General features: G+C 53.5%; 1 long non-coding RNA gene and 1 other non-coding gene across 3 annotated transcripts; both read right to left on the reverse strand.

Annotated features, from left to right (window-relative positions):
* Window positions 1-2,491: 2,491 nt before the first annotated feature.
* Window positions 2,492-9,923, reverse strand: LOC118350543 (uncharacterized). Of its 2 annotated transcripts, none has more exons than XR_004804502.2 (3): window positions 9,081-9,923; window positions 4,908-5,097; window positions 2,492-2,848 (listed from the first exon to the last, which is right to left on the reverse strand). It is a non-coding gene; the product is annotated as an uncharacterized LOC118350543 (long non-coding RNA). The 2 variants fall into 2 exon arrangements; XR_007402141.1 differs by lacking the exon at window positions 9,081-9,923 and adding an exon at window positions 6,039-6,430.
* Window positions 9,924-12,862: 2,939 nt separating this feature from the next.
* Window positions 12,863-12,965, reverse strand: LOC112670934 (U6 spliceosomal RNA). The gene has a single exon (XR_003143310.1). It is a non-coding gene; the product is annotated as a U6 spliceosomal RNA (small nuclear RNA).
* Between the last annotated feature and the right edge of the window lie 745 nt (window positions 12,966-13,710).

A 13,710-nucleotide genomic window follows, 5' to 3' on the forward strand; every position in this document is an offset into this window, starting at 1 on the left:
CCTGCGGCCAGGCGCTCTTAGGCGGCCCCTGTGACGTCATGGCACACAGCTGGAGAGGTGGCCCAGGACAGAGTCCTTTTAGTCCCTTCACCGCGACCGTTTGTTCCAGTTCAGGGCCCAGGCCCGGGGGCCTGATGAGCCTCCATCTCCCTCCTTTGCTTCATTCGTTCTTGCAGTCCGAGGCCTGCACCGAGTTCCGCAGCGCGTGCATCCCAGTGGCCGGCAAGGGCCACAGTCCTCGGGGGGACAGGCTCGCGCGCACCTGGTGCCAGGTAACACCGCAGCTCTCTCCTCCCGTGGGGCTTTCCCAAGTGGCAAACAGACCCGGCTGGACGGCCACACTGTCCTGCCAGGCTCGTGAGATTGTCCCCGCGGGACCCAAAGGCTCTCCAAAGGTGAGCAGGTCCAGAGCCACTTCTCCCACCCAACTCGCCAGTGCCGATGCCCCGCACGCTTTCCCTCCACCGTCCCCGTCACTGCCAGCACGGTGACGAGCGCCAGGCACCTCTCTTCAAGATAACGGGGCTCTTCAGAGGAAACGTGATGCCAGGGGGCCGGGCCGAGAGCCTCTGGAGCCGCCGCCGTCTCCCCCAGCTGCGAAGAGGAGGGCCTGAGACGCTTCCGAAATGAGGATCAGATTGTGTCCAAAATACATCTCAGCCTCTTGGGGCTGCCCAAGGCCATAAAAGGAGCCGGTCGAGAGCTAGTTATCAGAAAGGTTCTTGAGGGTGAAGAGAACCTACGAGGCTCTTCGATTAGCCGAGCGGTGGTGGCTCAGCCCTGATGGGCCCACAGCTGTCACCGGAAAGGGTATCGGCGTTTGGCACCGGGATTGCCATTTCCTATGCAAGGACGGCAGAGCCCCCCCTCCTCTGTACTCCTCTCCTTCGGGTATCTTTGCCCATATTTGCACATTTGTCTTGGTTTCTGGACAATGTTAGAATCTAAAAATAGCCAAAGTATAGGCAAGTCGGTATTTTAATCATCTACTTAAATCAAAGTGTCAAATGAGATTGCCCAACAATCGCGGGTCACTTTAGCCAAAGACATGTCTTAAAAGGATCATTCAGGTAATCCACCTGCTTTTCCTACATGATCCAAGTAAGAACAGTGAATGTGAGTCATGACAGCTGCCCCAGGCCCTAATTTCTCTGTCTTGCTCCACTGCAGTTATTTCTACTGACAGCCTGAGACTCAAGGGGCCGGATAGCATCCACAGCAGGACTCATAAGTTATATTTGAATTTCAGCAAGAAATGTTCTCCACGTGTAGATTTTTCAGGACTTAAATGTATACTTGCCTTAGAAAATATCTCTAGATTCTTTTAGTTTGGGAAGGTCTCAGCAGATACTTAAAAAGCACCTTGGACTTTCAGAAATTAGGAGCTCTACGGATCCCAATTTTCTGCTGCAGGAAGGACTGGAACAAGCTTTGAGATATTTGTTTCTATTTTATGCCTCCAGGAGGTTTCTTCATCTCTCCTGTGACATATCTGAATCCTGATTTGATTTTCCCCGTCATGTATAGGAAGCTTTAAAAAACAAACAAACAAACAAAAACTCTCCCACTGTTGATGCCATTGACGGCGCTCATAACTTCTCTATCAAATGATTAACTTATTTATCTTTGTGTTCCCAATGTTTAGTGTATTGTTTGCATTGGTTGTGGGCAGCAAATGCTGAGCAAAGGAAGGAGGAAGGACTGGGTAGAGAGAGAGGTGACTAGGGTCCTCGGAGTGTTTTCCTCTCAGGCTGCATCATGTGAGAACTTAGGCTCTCAGAGCTCATGGCTTGGATACTGGCCCTCTGGGTACAATGTAGTTTGGTGGTCAGAATCGAACTTTGTCTTTGAGTGTGTTCAGAGCCCATTTACGGTAGTCGCCTGAAAACTCTCTGCATATGTGAGAGGTCAAGTTCAAGAAAGGTGTGAGGAGGGCAGCCCTGGTGGCCCAGCGGTTTGGCGCTGCCTTCGGCCTGGGGTGTGATCCTGGAGACTCGGGATCGAGTCCCATGTCAGGCTCCCTGCATGCACCTGCTTCTCTCCCTCTCCCTCTCCCTCTGCCTGTCTCTCTCTCTCTCTCTCTCTCTGTCATGAATAAATAAATAAAATATTAAAAAAAAAAAAAAGAAAGAGAGGTGTGAGGCTGGGACTCCTGAGAAATCCCAGATCTTCTCCTTGTTCCTATATCCTACTTAATTAAGTCAGTGTCATAGCCCGCATCCTACTGTAGACCACAGACATCTGGAACCAGAGGACATATAGTCCAGAAGGCTAACAATGAACTATCAAAAAAGAAGTTAAGAAAATAACCCCATTTACCAAAAATAATAAAATATTTAAGAATAAACTTAACCAAGGAGATTAAAGACTTAGTATTTCAAAACATAAAACGTTGACGAAAAGAATTAAAGAAGATGCAAACAAATGGAAAGACATCTCATGTTCATAAATTGGAAGATTTAATAACATTAAAATGTTCATACTACCCAAAATGACCTATAAATTTAGTGCAATCCCTATCAAAATACCAGCGGCATTTTTTTTTTTTTTTTTTTACAGAAATAGAAAAAGCAATCCTAAAAGAATCCAAATACCAAATACACTCTTGAGAAAGAAGAATAAAGCTGGAAGCATCACACTTCCTGGTATAAAAATATATTACAAAGTCACAATAAGACAGCATGGTACTGGGGCACCTGGGTGGCTCAGTTAAGCGTCTGCCGGTGGCTCAGGTCATGATCTCAGGGTCCTGGGATTGAGGCCCTCATGAGGCTTCGTGCTCAGCGGGGAGTCTGCTTCTCCCTCTCCCTCTGCCCCTCCCTGCCGCTTGTATGCACTCACGCTGTCTCTGAGAAATAAATAAATAAAATATTTTTTAAAAACATAAAAAGACAGCATAAAGACCTATATTCAATTAAACTGAATCAACCCGTGCATACACAGTCAACTGAAACTCTCGTGGGTGCCAGGAATACACAGTGGGAAGAAGGAGAGTCTCTTCAATGAGTGGGACTGAGAAAACTGGAGATACACAGACAAATGAATAAAATTGCATCCTCGTCTTAGACTGTACACAATGACCAACTCAAGATGGATCAAAGACTTAAAAGTAGGACTTGAAACTGCAAGACTCCTAGAAGACAACACAGAGGGAAAGCTTCATGACATCGGTCTTAGCAATGACCTCTTGGATATGACACCAAAACCAAAAGCAACAGATGCAAATATAGACAAGTGGGATGATATCCAACTGAAAAGCTTCTGGTCTGTACAGGAAACCGTCAACAAAGTGAACAGACAACCTGCAGAATGACGGAAAATTCTTGCAAACCATATAACCGATAAGGGTTTAATATCCAAAATCTATAAAGAACTCATGCAAGTCAATAGCAAAAGAACAAATAACTTGATTTAAAAATGAGCAAAAGGGGGATCCCTGGGGGGCTCATCGGTTTGGCGCCTGCCTTTGGCCCAGGGCGCGATCCTGGAGTCCCGGGATCGAGTCCCATGTCCGGCTCCTGCCATGGAGACTGCTTCTCCTTCCTCCTGTGTCTCTGCCTCTCTCTTTCTCTCTCTCTCTCATAAATCAATCAATCAATCAATCTTAAAAAAAAAAATGAGCAAAGGGGGCAGCCCGGGTGGCTCAGGGGTTTAGCACCGCCTTCAGCCCAGGGCCTGATCCTGGAGACCCGGGATCGAGTCCCACATCAGGCTCCCTGCATGGAGCCTGCTTCTCCCTCTGCCTGTGTCTCTGCCTCTCTCTCTTCCTCTCTGTGTATTCTCATGAATAAATAAATAAAATCTTTTAAAAAAATAAAAATGAGCAAAGGGTTTAAACAGACATTTCTCTGAAGAAGACAGATGGCCAATGAGTATATGAGAAGGTGTTCAGTATCATCAGGGAAATGCAATTCAAAATCAATGAGACAAAAACAAAATAATAAAATAAAAACCCCAGAGAAATATTCTGTTAGGTTAGCTATTATCAAAAAAACCCCAAAAGATAAATAGTGTCAGTAAGGTGTAGAGAAATCAGAAAATCGTACAGTGTTAGTGGGAATGCAAACCGGAACAGCTGCTGTGGAGAACAGCATGGAGGCTCCTCAAAAAGTCAAAAATAGAACTACCATAGGTAGTAAATACCCAGGAATTGGGTAGTAAATACCCAGGAATTCCACGGCCGGGTATTTATTCAAAAGAATTAAAATCAGGATCTTGAAGAGGTGTCTGCACTCCTAGGTTCGCTGTAGCATTTTCACGAAGGCCTAGAGGTGGAGACAACCTCAACGTCTATCAACAGACGAACGGATAAGGAAATTGTGGTCTACGTATATAATGAACTTCTATTTAGCCTGAAATAGGAAAGGAATCTTGGCTTATGTGACAACGTGGGTGAGCCCTGGGGACATTATTCCAGGCGAAGTAAGCTGGTCAGAGCAGATGCCTTTATATGAGGATCCAGAGTAGCCTAACTCAGAGAAGCAGAGAGTAGAATGGTGGTTGTCAGGGGATAGGGAGAGGGGGAAATGGGGAGTTGCTGTTTTTTGTTTTGTTTTTAGTTTTTATTCATTTATTTGAAAGAGCAAATGAGAGAGAGAGCGAGCGAGCATGAGCAGGGGAGGGGCAGAGGGAGAAGCAGACTCCCCGCTGAGCAGAGAGCCCCATGCCGGGCTCCATCCCAGGACCCTGAGATCATGACCTGCCCCGAAGGCAGATGCTCCACTGACTGAGCCACCCAGGTGCCCCCCCCCACAAATTGCTGTTTTTAAAAGGGTATAAAGTTTCGGTTATGCAAGATGAAGACACTCCAGAGATCTGCTCTACAACACAGCCCTTACAGTTAGCAATACTGTCCTGCGCACCCAAAAATTTGTCAAGAGAGTAAATTTCATGTTATCTTTTCTTACCACAGTAACAAAAAAAAGCGTCCCGAAGGATTTGTGGAATGCCTCCTCCTTCCTTCTCCTGTTCTTACCCCGACGGAGAAGTGTGAGTAGCCTTCGTAGAACAAAAAAGGAAGCTGTTCCCTTAGAACTGGGCTTCTTGACCTCGTCGCTGTTGACGTTGCAGGCCAGATAATTGTGGTGAGGGACGGTCCTGCACATCATAAAATATTTAGCAACATCCCCAGCCTCTACCCACCGGATGCCAGTAGCAACCCCCATCCCACAGTTATGACAACCCAAACTGTGTCCAGAAATTGTCAAATGTCCTCCGGGCGTCCAAACCCCTCCTGATTGCGAAGGACTGCCTCGGGAAGCGCCCCAGCACGCTAGAGCTTTGGCACCCAACGTGGCCACGGGGGCGGGGGGGAGGGGGGAGTCAGATGTGGAGCTTGGCGGTGGTGGGACCCGGAAAGCCACCTTTCTCAGGAGCGCAGCATGGCCCTGAGAGCGTGAACGTGCCCCCTGGCTTCCAGCGCCCCGGTTGGCAAAGACCCCCCAAAAGCACAGCTTGTTTTCAGTCTACTTAGTTTTCCATCCCCAACGACATTACAGGGGAAAAGCATCCTGCATTCGTTCCCTGGGCTGGTAACAAATTACCACCAACCGGGTGGCTTAAAACAATAGAAATATCTTTTTTCTGGTTCTGGAGGCCGAAGTCTGCAATCGAGGTGTCAGGGGGGCTGTGCGCCCCCTCGGGGGTCTCGGGAGAGTCCTTGCATGCCTTTTATCATTCCTGGGAAAAGTGGCTCTGGGTGTACGTTGGCCTGGGGCTGCTGCACCCCAATCTGTGTCTCCGCCTCCACCTGGCTTGTCCTCTGTGTGTCTGGGTGTCTCTTGCAAGGACGCTAGTCATCGGGCTTAGGGCCGCTCGGACAGGCCGGGGTGCCCTCGTGCGACAGCCTTAACATCACTGCAGCTGCAAAGCGCCTACAGGTTCCGCGATGTGGACAGACTTTGTTGGGGGCCCCCATTCAACCCATTACATACCCTAAAGCAATGCTCCCTTTTTTTAAACTCAGAGACTGATCTTTCTATGGTTTATGGTTTTTAAGCCCGTGAAACAAAAAAGTGCAGAGAAGTGGGGAGTGCCACCTGTCGTCTGTCTGTCCGAAGGCCCTTTCCTGAGACTTGGCTGCTGACCGGGGCCGCGTCCGCCTCCGACACCTCAGTGTGTATCTCCTGCCGACGGGACGTGCCTCTACTTAACCGCGGCGTCCTCCCCAAACCGGAGAACCCAGCAGTCCCCGGCCCTCCCCAGCGGCCGCGCTCGCGCGTGTGTTCCTGGCCCAACGATCCACCGCAGCACAGTCGCGCAGCGCCGCTGCCCCCTCAGTTTTCCTCCGTGTGAAGCAGCTGCTCAGACTCCCCTGAGCGTCAAAGCCCCGACGGGCCGCAGCCTGAGGGCCGGCCTCGTGGGCTTCCCCGGGGGCCCGATGGCTCAGGACAGCTCCCCGGTCACGCATGGGCTTCCCCATCACTCGGGCGACCTGTGCCCTCCGGGTGCACAATCGCTGGTCACGAAGGTGTGACCCTGTCCCCTCCCCCGTCCCCCTAATGAGTAGGAGGGCAGGACTCTGACACCAACTTGCCGCCTTCCATTGACTTGCAATTCATTCCTGGTTTATCTGTATCTGAAGGACCCACGACCTGGTGTCACCAGGAGGAGGGAGCCCAGCAGGACCACTAGCTACACTGGCGGCCGAGGGGTGGCCCCGGGGCTGTGTCCTTTAGACGTGTCCCCGTCCCTCCGTGCTCCCTTCCTCGCCCCCTGACCCGCCAGGCCTTCTACGCTTGCCTCTGCGCCCTCGGGGGCTCCGGGCTCCTCGGGGGGATCACGCAGGCCTTGGAGAAGGAGGGTGCATGTGCTGGGCATCCTGCAGACTCGGGGCGACCGGCGGGCGCGGCCCTGTCCCCCGCGCTGCCACCCGCCGCTGCCCTGCCGCCGAGCCTCCCCGGAGCTGGCCTCTGCTGGAGGGGGGCACTAGCTGGGGGGGGGCAGGCCTGGGGATGGCCACCTGCCGCGGGGGGACACGGGGAGACATGGGAGGAGACACAGGGCGGGGGCATGTGGGGGGGGAGAGAGATATGGGGGGGGAGACACGGAGGGGAGAGACACGGGCCAGGAGAGACCTGGGGGGAGAGACCTGGGTGGGGGAAAGAGACACGGGGGGAGAGAGAGATGTGGATCGGAGAGACGGGGGGGGGCAGAGACCCGGGAGGGGCAGACACCCGGCGGAGGGAGAGAGACATGGGGGGAGAGAGAGATGTGGATCGGAGAGACGGGGGGGGGCAGAGACCCGGGAGGGGCAGACACCCGGCGGAGGGAGAGAGACATGGGGGGGAGAGAGACCTGGCGGTGGGGGGAGAGACCTGGTGGGGAGAGAGATGGGGGGGAGACACGGACTGGGAGAGACCTGGGGGGGGGAAGACCGGGGTGGGGGGGAGAGAGACATGGGGGGAGAGAGACATGGATGGGAGAGACATGGGGGCGCAGAGAGACCCGGGGGGGCAGAGACGGGGCGGGGAGAGAGATACGGGGTGGGGGAGACACGAGGCGGGGGAGACATCCCTGGGAGCTGCAACCCGCCTGGACACCTGCCCGCCGCCACCCGCCCCGTGCCAGGGTCAGTCTCTGGGTGGCGCCGCCGGCCGGGCCGGGGATCAGCAGGTGAGGAGCGAGCGGGCGAGGGAAGGCGAGGCCAGGCGACTAGGCAGGTGAGGCCACGGCCCGGAGGGGAAGCGGACGGAGAGCTTGGTGGCCTCCGGCATCTAGAAGGACGTCGGTCCGTTGAAAGCCTCGCCGCCTTTGCTGCCCGCGCGGCGATTCCACCGGGTTTCTGGCTTCCTGGAACCCGCTGCCCCTTTTGGTGCTGTTTCCAGTGCATTTCCACTTGTTGCCCTCAGAAGAGCCTCTCGAACATTCTCGATGGTCGCGTCGCCGTGCTTCTGTCCAGGGGAGGCTGTCCTCGTGCGTCCTGGGACAAGGACACACGCCTCTCGCCTCCCGGAGGCGCCTGCAGAACTCTCTAGAAGCAGCTCCCCCTCGGCCGGGCACACGAGGGCGGGGCCCTTGCCCACCGCCGCTCACACCCACAGGCCCGGCCCTGCCCCTGCCTCCCCGTCCCACCCCCTGTCCCTCCGAAACATAATGAAAACAGCATGTGAAAAAAAAAGCTCCATGTCCCAGAGCTTAGGGGCCACTTCTCAGTGCTAATCGCATTGTGCCCTGGCTTTGACCCCCGTCCCGAAGCCTCATCCCCCAAATCTGGAGGCCTCACCTCCCTTCCTGAGGCAGCCTGGGCTCCAGGCCCTTCCTTACCTGCTCCCAGGCAGCCTGTGTCGGGTTCGTGTCCCGCCCACGGGCCGGCCGCCTGCCCCCGGCTGCCCCCGCCTGCCCCCGCCTGCCCCCAGCTGTCCCCCGGCTGCCCCCAGCGCCCTGCCCTCGCCCTCCCTGGGCCCTTCTCCCTCCAGCCAGGTCCCACAGCCCATTTAAAAATGCGTTTCATTAACGGTGCATTAACTCCCAGGCTCGGGTGTCTCCCCCTTGGGCCCAGCCCCGCTTCGAGCCGCACTCGCTCACCTGCTCCCTCTCCCCAGGACACCACCGCACCCGTTTTTCCTCTCTCTCTGCTGCCTCCTGTCGGTGTCCTCGTCGTGGATTTCAACGCGTGGCGCAATACGTCCACAGAAGCCAGTGCCGCTCCAGCCTTCCCTCTCCCCGAGGCCACCGTTCACCATCTCCCCACCCTCTTCTTGACAGAGTTTATGCCCAACACGGTCCCACATTCCCTCTCCAACCCCCAGATGCGGTCCCCACACGTCCTACTTTTTCAAAGGAAAACGACGACTGCCCGTCCCCTAATCCCAATCTGCCCACACGGCCCCGGGAAGCCTCCTCTTGTGACCTTCATGACTCTCCTTCCCCGGCTTCTCCTTGGGCTCTCTGACCCGATTTCCTTTGTCGCTCTCTAAATGCGGGCCTCTCCCGAGGTTCTCCTCTTGGTCCCGGGAGGCCTTCTTGCTTTGCTTCCCTCCCGGCGGCCTGTCATTCTCCCCCTCAGCCTCAGCCTCACCCACACGCCGGTCGCTCCCCCGCCCACGCTGACTCCCCCAACTCCTCTGAGCGTGGCCTACCTTTCCCACCGCGAGTGGGACACCTCACTTCACACTTGGCCTGTCTCCAACTGAACTCGGAGTCTTCACCCTAAAAGTCACCCGTCTTGTGCACATGACCCTACCGACCAGCCACGTACGTAGGAACCTTAGAGGGTGACGCCCCGGGTCATCAGCAGCTCATGCTCCCGGCGGCCGCGCGGCTGGTGTCCGGTCTGTGATTCGGGGCCTACTCCGTCCCCCAGCTCCACTGCCGCCGCCATCTTCCTGGTTCGCCCACCTCTAAACTCCTCGCTTTTCGCTTAAAAACAGAGATTTGATCATCCTGTCCCTGCCTCAGAGATAGCGCTGGTTGCTCATGGTGAGCAGGGAAAGGCCCAGGCTTCTTGGGAGGCCAAAGGCCTCCGTGGTATCCCCGGCGCCCTGCCCACCGCGCCGTTGGTGCCGCTCGCTCCGGCCGCGTGGGCCTCCCCGTTGTTCCTCGAACCCGTTTTTCTTTATCCCACGCCCCCACCTGCTATTCCTTCTGTCAGATATATCTCTTCACTCTCTGCCACCCCAAATGGTCCCGCGGGTCAACATTCAGGTCGACGGTCATCTTTTCTGTGAAGCCTCCTTTGATCCTCCCCGGACAGCAGTTGCTTCTCCTGTTTCTCCTTAGGGGGTAACTTCTGGCCCTAGTTACTTCTAGGGGTTTTACTTCTCCCCGAGGTCACACAGCTCGGGGAGTGGAAGAATGAGAGCATGGACCGGGGCTGGGTTACCCCCGAGCTCAGTGTCTTTGCTCTAGACCAGTTGTTCCCAATCTTCTCTGTGCCTTGAAATCACCTGGGGAGATGATTTCAAGACTATTGGTTTGCCCAGACATCGTGGCTGAGTCGGGATGGAGCGCAGCCAGGCGTCAGGGGGCGCGTTTCATTTCTCGAGCTGCCCGGGTAGTTCTAATAGGGAGCAAAGTCTGGGAAGCGCTGCCCTAGGCCCTTCAGCATCCAGCACACAGGTGCGTTTAAATATATGTTTGCCCTAAATATTTTCTCCGAATGCTTTTCTGCTCCACTGGACACTTTATCCCTAAATTCTAAGGTTGGCCAAAATTCAAATGCAAAAACAAGCAGAGAAAGAAATGAATTATCTGGCTAAAATCTCCAATTGAAACTTTCCAAATCAATATAAAGAAATTAGCACAGGCCAAAGTTGTGTGAACCGATTGATCTTCAATTGCCTTGCTCTGGGGAGAGACCCGGCCTCCTCCTGGGCACCCTCCCGCCCTTCTTCATTGTCATCACTCAGCTGCCACGCGTTGCCATGACTTGTCTCCACAGCCCGACCCCAAGGCAGAGCCTCCCTTCTTTGGAAGAGAAGTTGAGACGGGGCAGGGAAAGCATGTATAGAAGGTGTGGACCGTGGCAACGATCAGTTCACACTCCCTGAGTCGTCGTGTTGTCCCGTGGCAGGCTGTCACAGCCACGCACTGCTCCAGAAATTGCTGGAAAAAAAAAAAAATCTCACTGGGTCCGTCGCTCCCTATACTGCAATTACTATCCTTTTTGCATAATTTAAGGTTATTTTATTAGAGCCAAATTTATGGAAAAAAATTGAAAACTGTACTTTAAAATGTTTTGTCCTATTTAAGACTTATTTATGACTTTTAGTATTAGATTCTATCAATGAGGAAACGTCACCTGATAAAACTGTGCCGTGAATTTATGTGAACTTCCTGTCTAATTAGTAGGATGCGCGTTCTTATCGAATCCAGTTAGAGCTTCCGTTGTGCTGTGTATAAGAGGCCAACAGGAGACCTTCCAGCATCTATGAAGGCCGAACCCTCTTCTCCGACGTCTGTTGGATTCAGGTGTTGATTATTGCTAGCAATAATCTAGAACACATGAGAGATGTAGACGTCACTTATGCTCAAAGGTTGGGGCTAATTAGATCATTCATTCCCCGGACTCGATCTGGAGTCCTCCCGAGGAGGCCGCTGGGGCGCCCGGCGTGTAGCACAGAGCTCAGTGCCCTTTGAGCCTAGCGACTCGCAGAGGAGCGTCACTTTCTAAAGATGCCTAAAGCGAAGTCACAGGGTCTCAGCTAAGTGACCTGCTTGGGTGGTGATTGAGGAGACGTTGCAGGGCCTCAGGTGGTTGAAGGCCAAGTACCTGTGGGCCAGAGGGCGGGCAGGAGAGCCCGGTGGAGGCCCTGCTCTGACTCTCGGGCCTCAGCTGCTTCGATGATAAGATGAGAGAATCAGATCAGAAATGTATCCCAAGGCCACCCCATCCGTCCTCTGTAGGGATCTGGGGGTGTGTGAGAGTTCGCGGGGTGCGTGGCCATGCAGGCCTTCCGGCCACGAGGTGTGTGTTCACCTGGAAGCCGGGAAGCGCTGGCAAGAGGATCAGCCAGGGGCCCGCTAGGAAACAAGCAGCGTACCCGCTGTGTTAACAGAGACTCTTTAATGGGGAGAGTTCGAGACCAGGTTCTAGAGACATAAAGGGGCCTCGGAGGTATTTCAGAGGCAGGAAGTTGGGGAAAGAGCAGCAGCCCGTAGGGGGTGGGGAACCGAGAGCAAAGGTTGGATCAGAAGTTAGAACCTTGGAGAAGAGGTCCCAGAGCTGGTACAGGGGTCCTGCAGGATGGTGCTGGTGCCTCTTAGAGCCACAGCGAGGATGGGGGCGGGGGAGGACCTGCACACGGGATGAGCTCCCGCTGCAGAAGGAACTCTTGCTGGACGGCCCTACCCCTCGCGGTGTCCCTGCAGTGCCTCCTTCTGGAAGAGCTGCCAAGGAGCAGCTGGCGAAACGGAACAGGGGTGTGCAGCCTGGGTCCAGCCTGGGTCCAGCCCCCAGCCCAGCCCAGAAGGGTGGGTTTGAGACCCAGAGACAGCAGTCTAATAACCAGTCCTGGAAGGAATGGAAACAGGGTCGACTACGAGCCGGGAAAATAATTTAGGCCAAATGGTAATAATATCTACTACGTCCAAGGGGCCACTTGGTATCGTTTTGCCCACTCACTCATGAGTCCTTACTGTGGCCTTAGGCGGTGAGTTCCATGACTCACCTAGGCTAAGTACCCCACCACCACCACCACCGTGCTGGCCCAGCACGCGGGGTGGACAGGGTCTGCCCACAGGGCTGTCCAATGGCGAAGCCCTGCCCTTCCCACGATGCACAGTGTTTGCTGAAAATGTGCTTGTGCATCCAGCCAGCCGTGAGCAGCTTGACTAGGAAGGTGCAGATAGACTTGGAAAGGTGGTTCGGGCTAATTTATGGAGGGGCAAGGGGTCTGGGCCTTTTAGGTAATGGGAACCAGTGAAAATTTTGGGATATGGCAGTGAAATGGAGGGTTGTTTGGAGCAAGCAAGATGATTTATAGAGAGAGGCATCTGGGCCAGCGGGGCTCAGTGTGAATTATAGTCATTTAGAAGTGAGGTGAGCAGGGCCTCGGTCTAGGTGGTGACAATGAGAAAGAAAAGGAAGGATAGAATGAATGAGAATGGATAGACACAGATCTTGCCTGAGAAGCAGAACTTAGATAATTCTGAAGTTTTGGGATGTAGAAAACTAGCAGAATAATGACGCTGCCCTTTGAAGCAGGTCTGGGGATTCTGGAACGACTTCCCGCCACCTGGCCCGCTGCCCCACTTCCCAACAGACCGTGACAGCACAGGGCCCCCAGGCTCTGCTGTCTCATCCTGGATTATCATCAGCAAAGTTGAAAATTTAGAATTAAGAGGTAACTACTTAAGGCATAGTCAGGGAAAAAATTTGGAGATAAGGAACCCGTTACTGCTGTATATTTTACTTTTTTAAAAAAATATGGAATGCTTCACGAATTTGCACCTGATCCTCGTGCAGAGGCAGTGCCAATATGGTCTGTATTGTGCCAGTTTTAGTATCGTGATGCTGAGCACGCTGTGTATTTTACTTTGTCCAAATTAGTTAACAGTGTGGCTACGAGTTAATTGGGATAATGGATGTCAATGGTTCTCTAACTTGTTTTCATCATAATCACCAGGAGAAGTTTTAAATAATAGCTCATCTGGGCCCATCTTCAGAGTATCTGATTCAATTCATCTGGGACAGGACCTAATTTTATTATTTTTTTTGCAGAGAGCGGGGTCCTGGTGGGGGTGGGGCCAGCCGGGGGTGGGGGGTGGGGGGGTGGCGTGGTAGAGGGTGTGGCCGGGACCTAGTATTTAAAAACTTTTTTAAAATTAGCATCTCTGGTTATCTGTTCTAATGCCCTCTCACAGACATTCTCTACTGACCCCAAGGTGTCGCCAATGCAGACCCCAGGCCCAGGGTTGTCAGTGCAAGAGGACTCACCCAGGACTAGCTTACCCCCATAAGGGCGGTGATGAGCATCTTGTAAGATAAAGTGGCCAGAGAAAAGATCCCTGCTTACCAGTAGAGGCACAGCCTGGTAGGCATTTTAGATTTGCATGGCCTCAACCAAAAAAACACATTTAAAAAAATTTATTTATTGACGAGAGACAGAGAGAGGCAGAGACCCAGGCAGAGGGAGAAGCATGCTCCCTGTGGGGGGCTGGATGTGGGACTCGATGCCAGGACCCCGGGTCACGCCCTGGGCCCAAGGCAGATGCTCAACCACTGAGCTAAAAGAAGAGCAAGAACCTATTGCTCTCTTTTTAATTTTA

The sequence above is a fragment of the Canis lupus genome, chromosome 14 (genome assembly GCF_003254725.2).
Source record: "Canis lupus dingo isolate Sandy chromosome 14, ASM325472v2, whole genome shotgun sequence".
In the NCBI taxonomy this organism is placed as follows: Eukaryota; Metazoa; Chordata; class Mammalia; order Carnivora; family Canidae; genus Canis; species Canis lupus.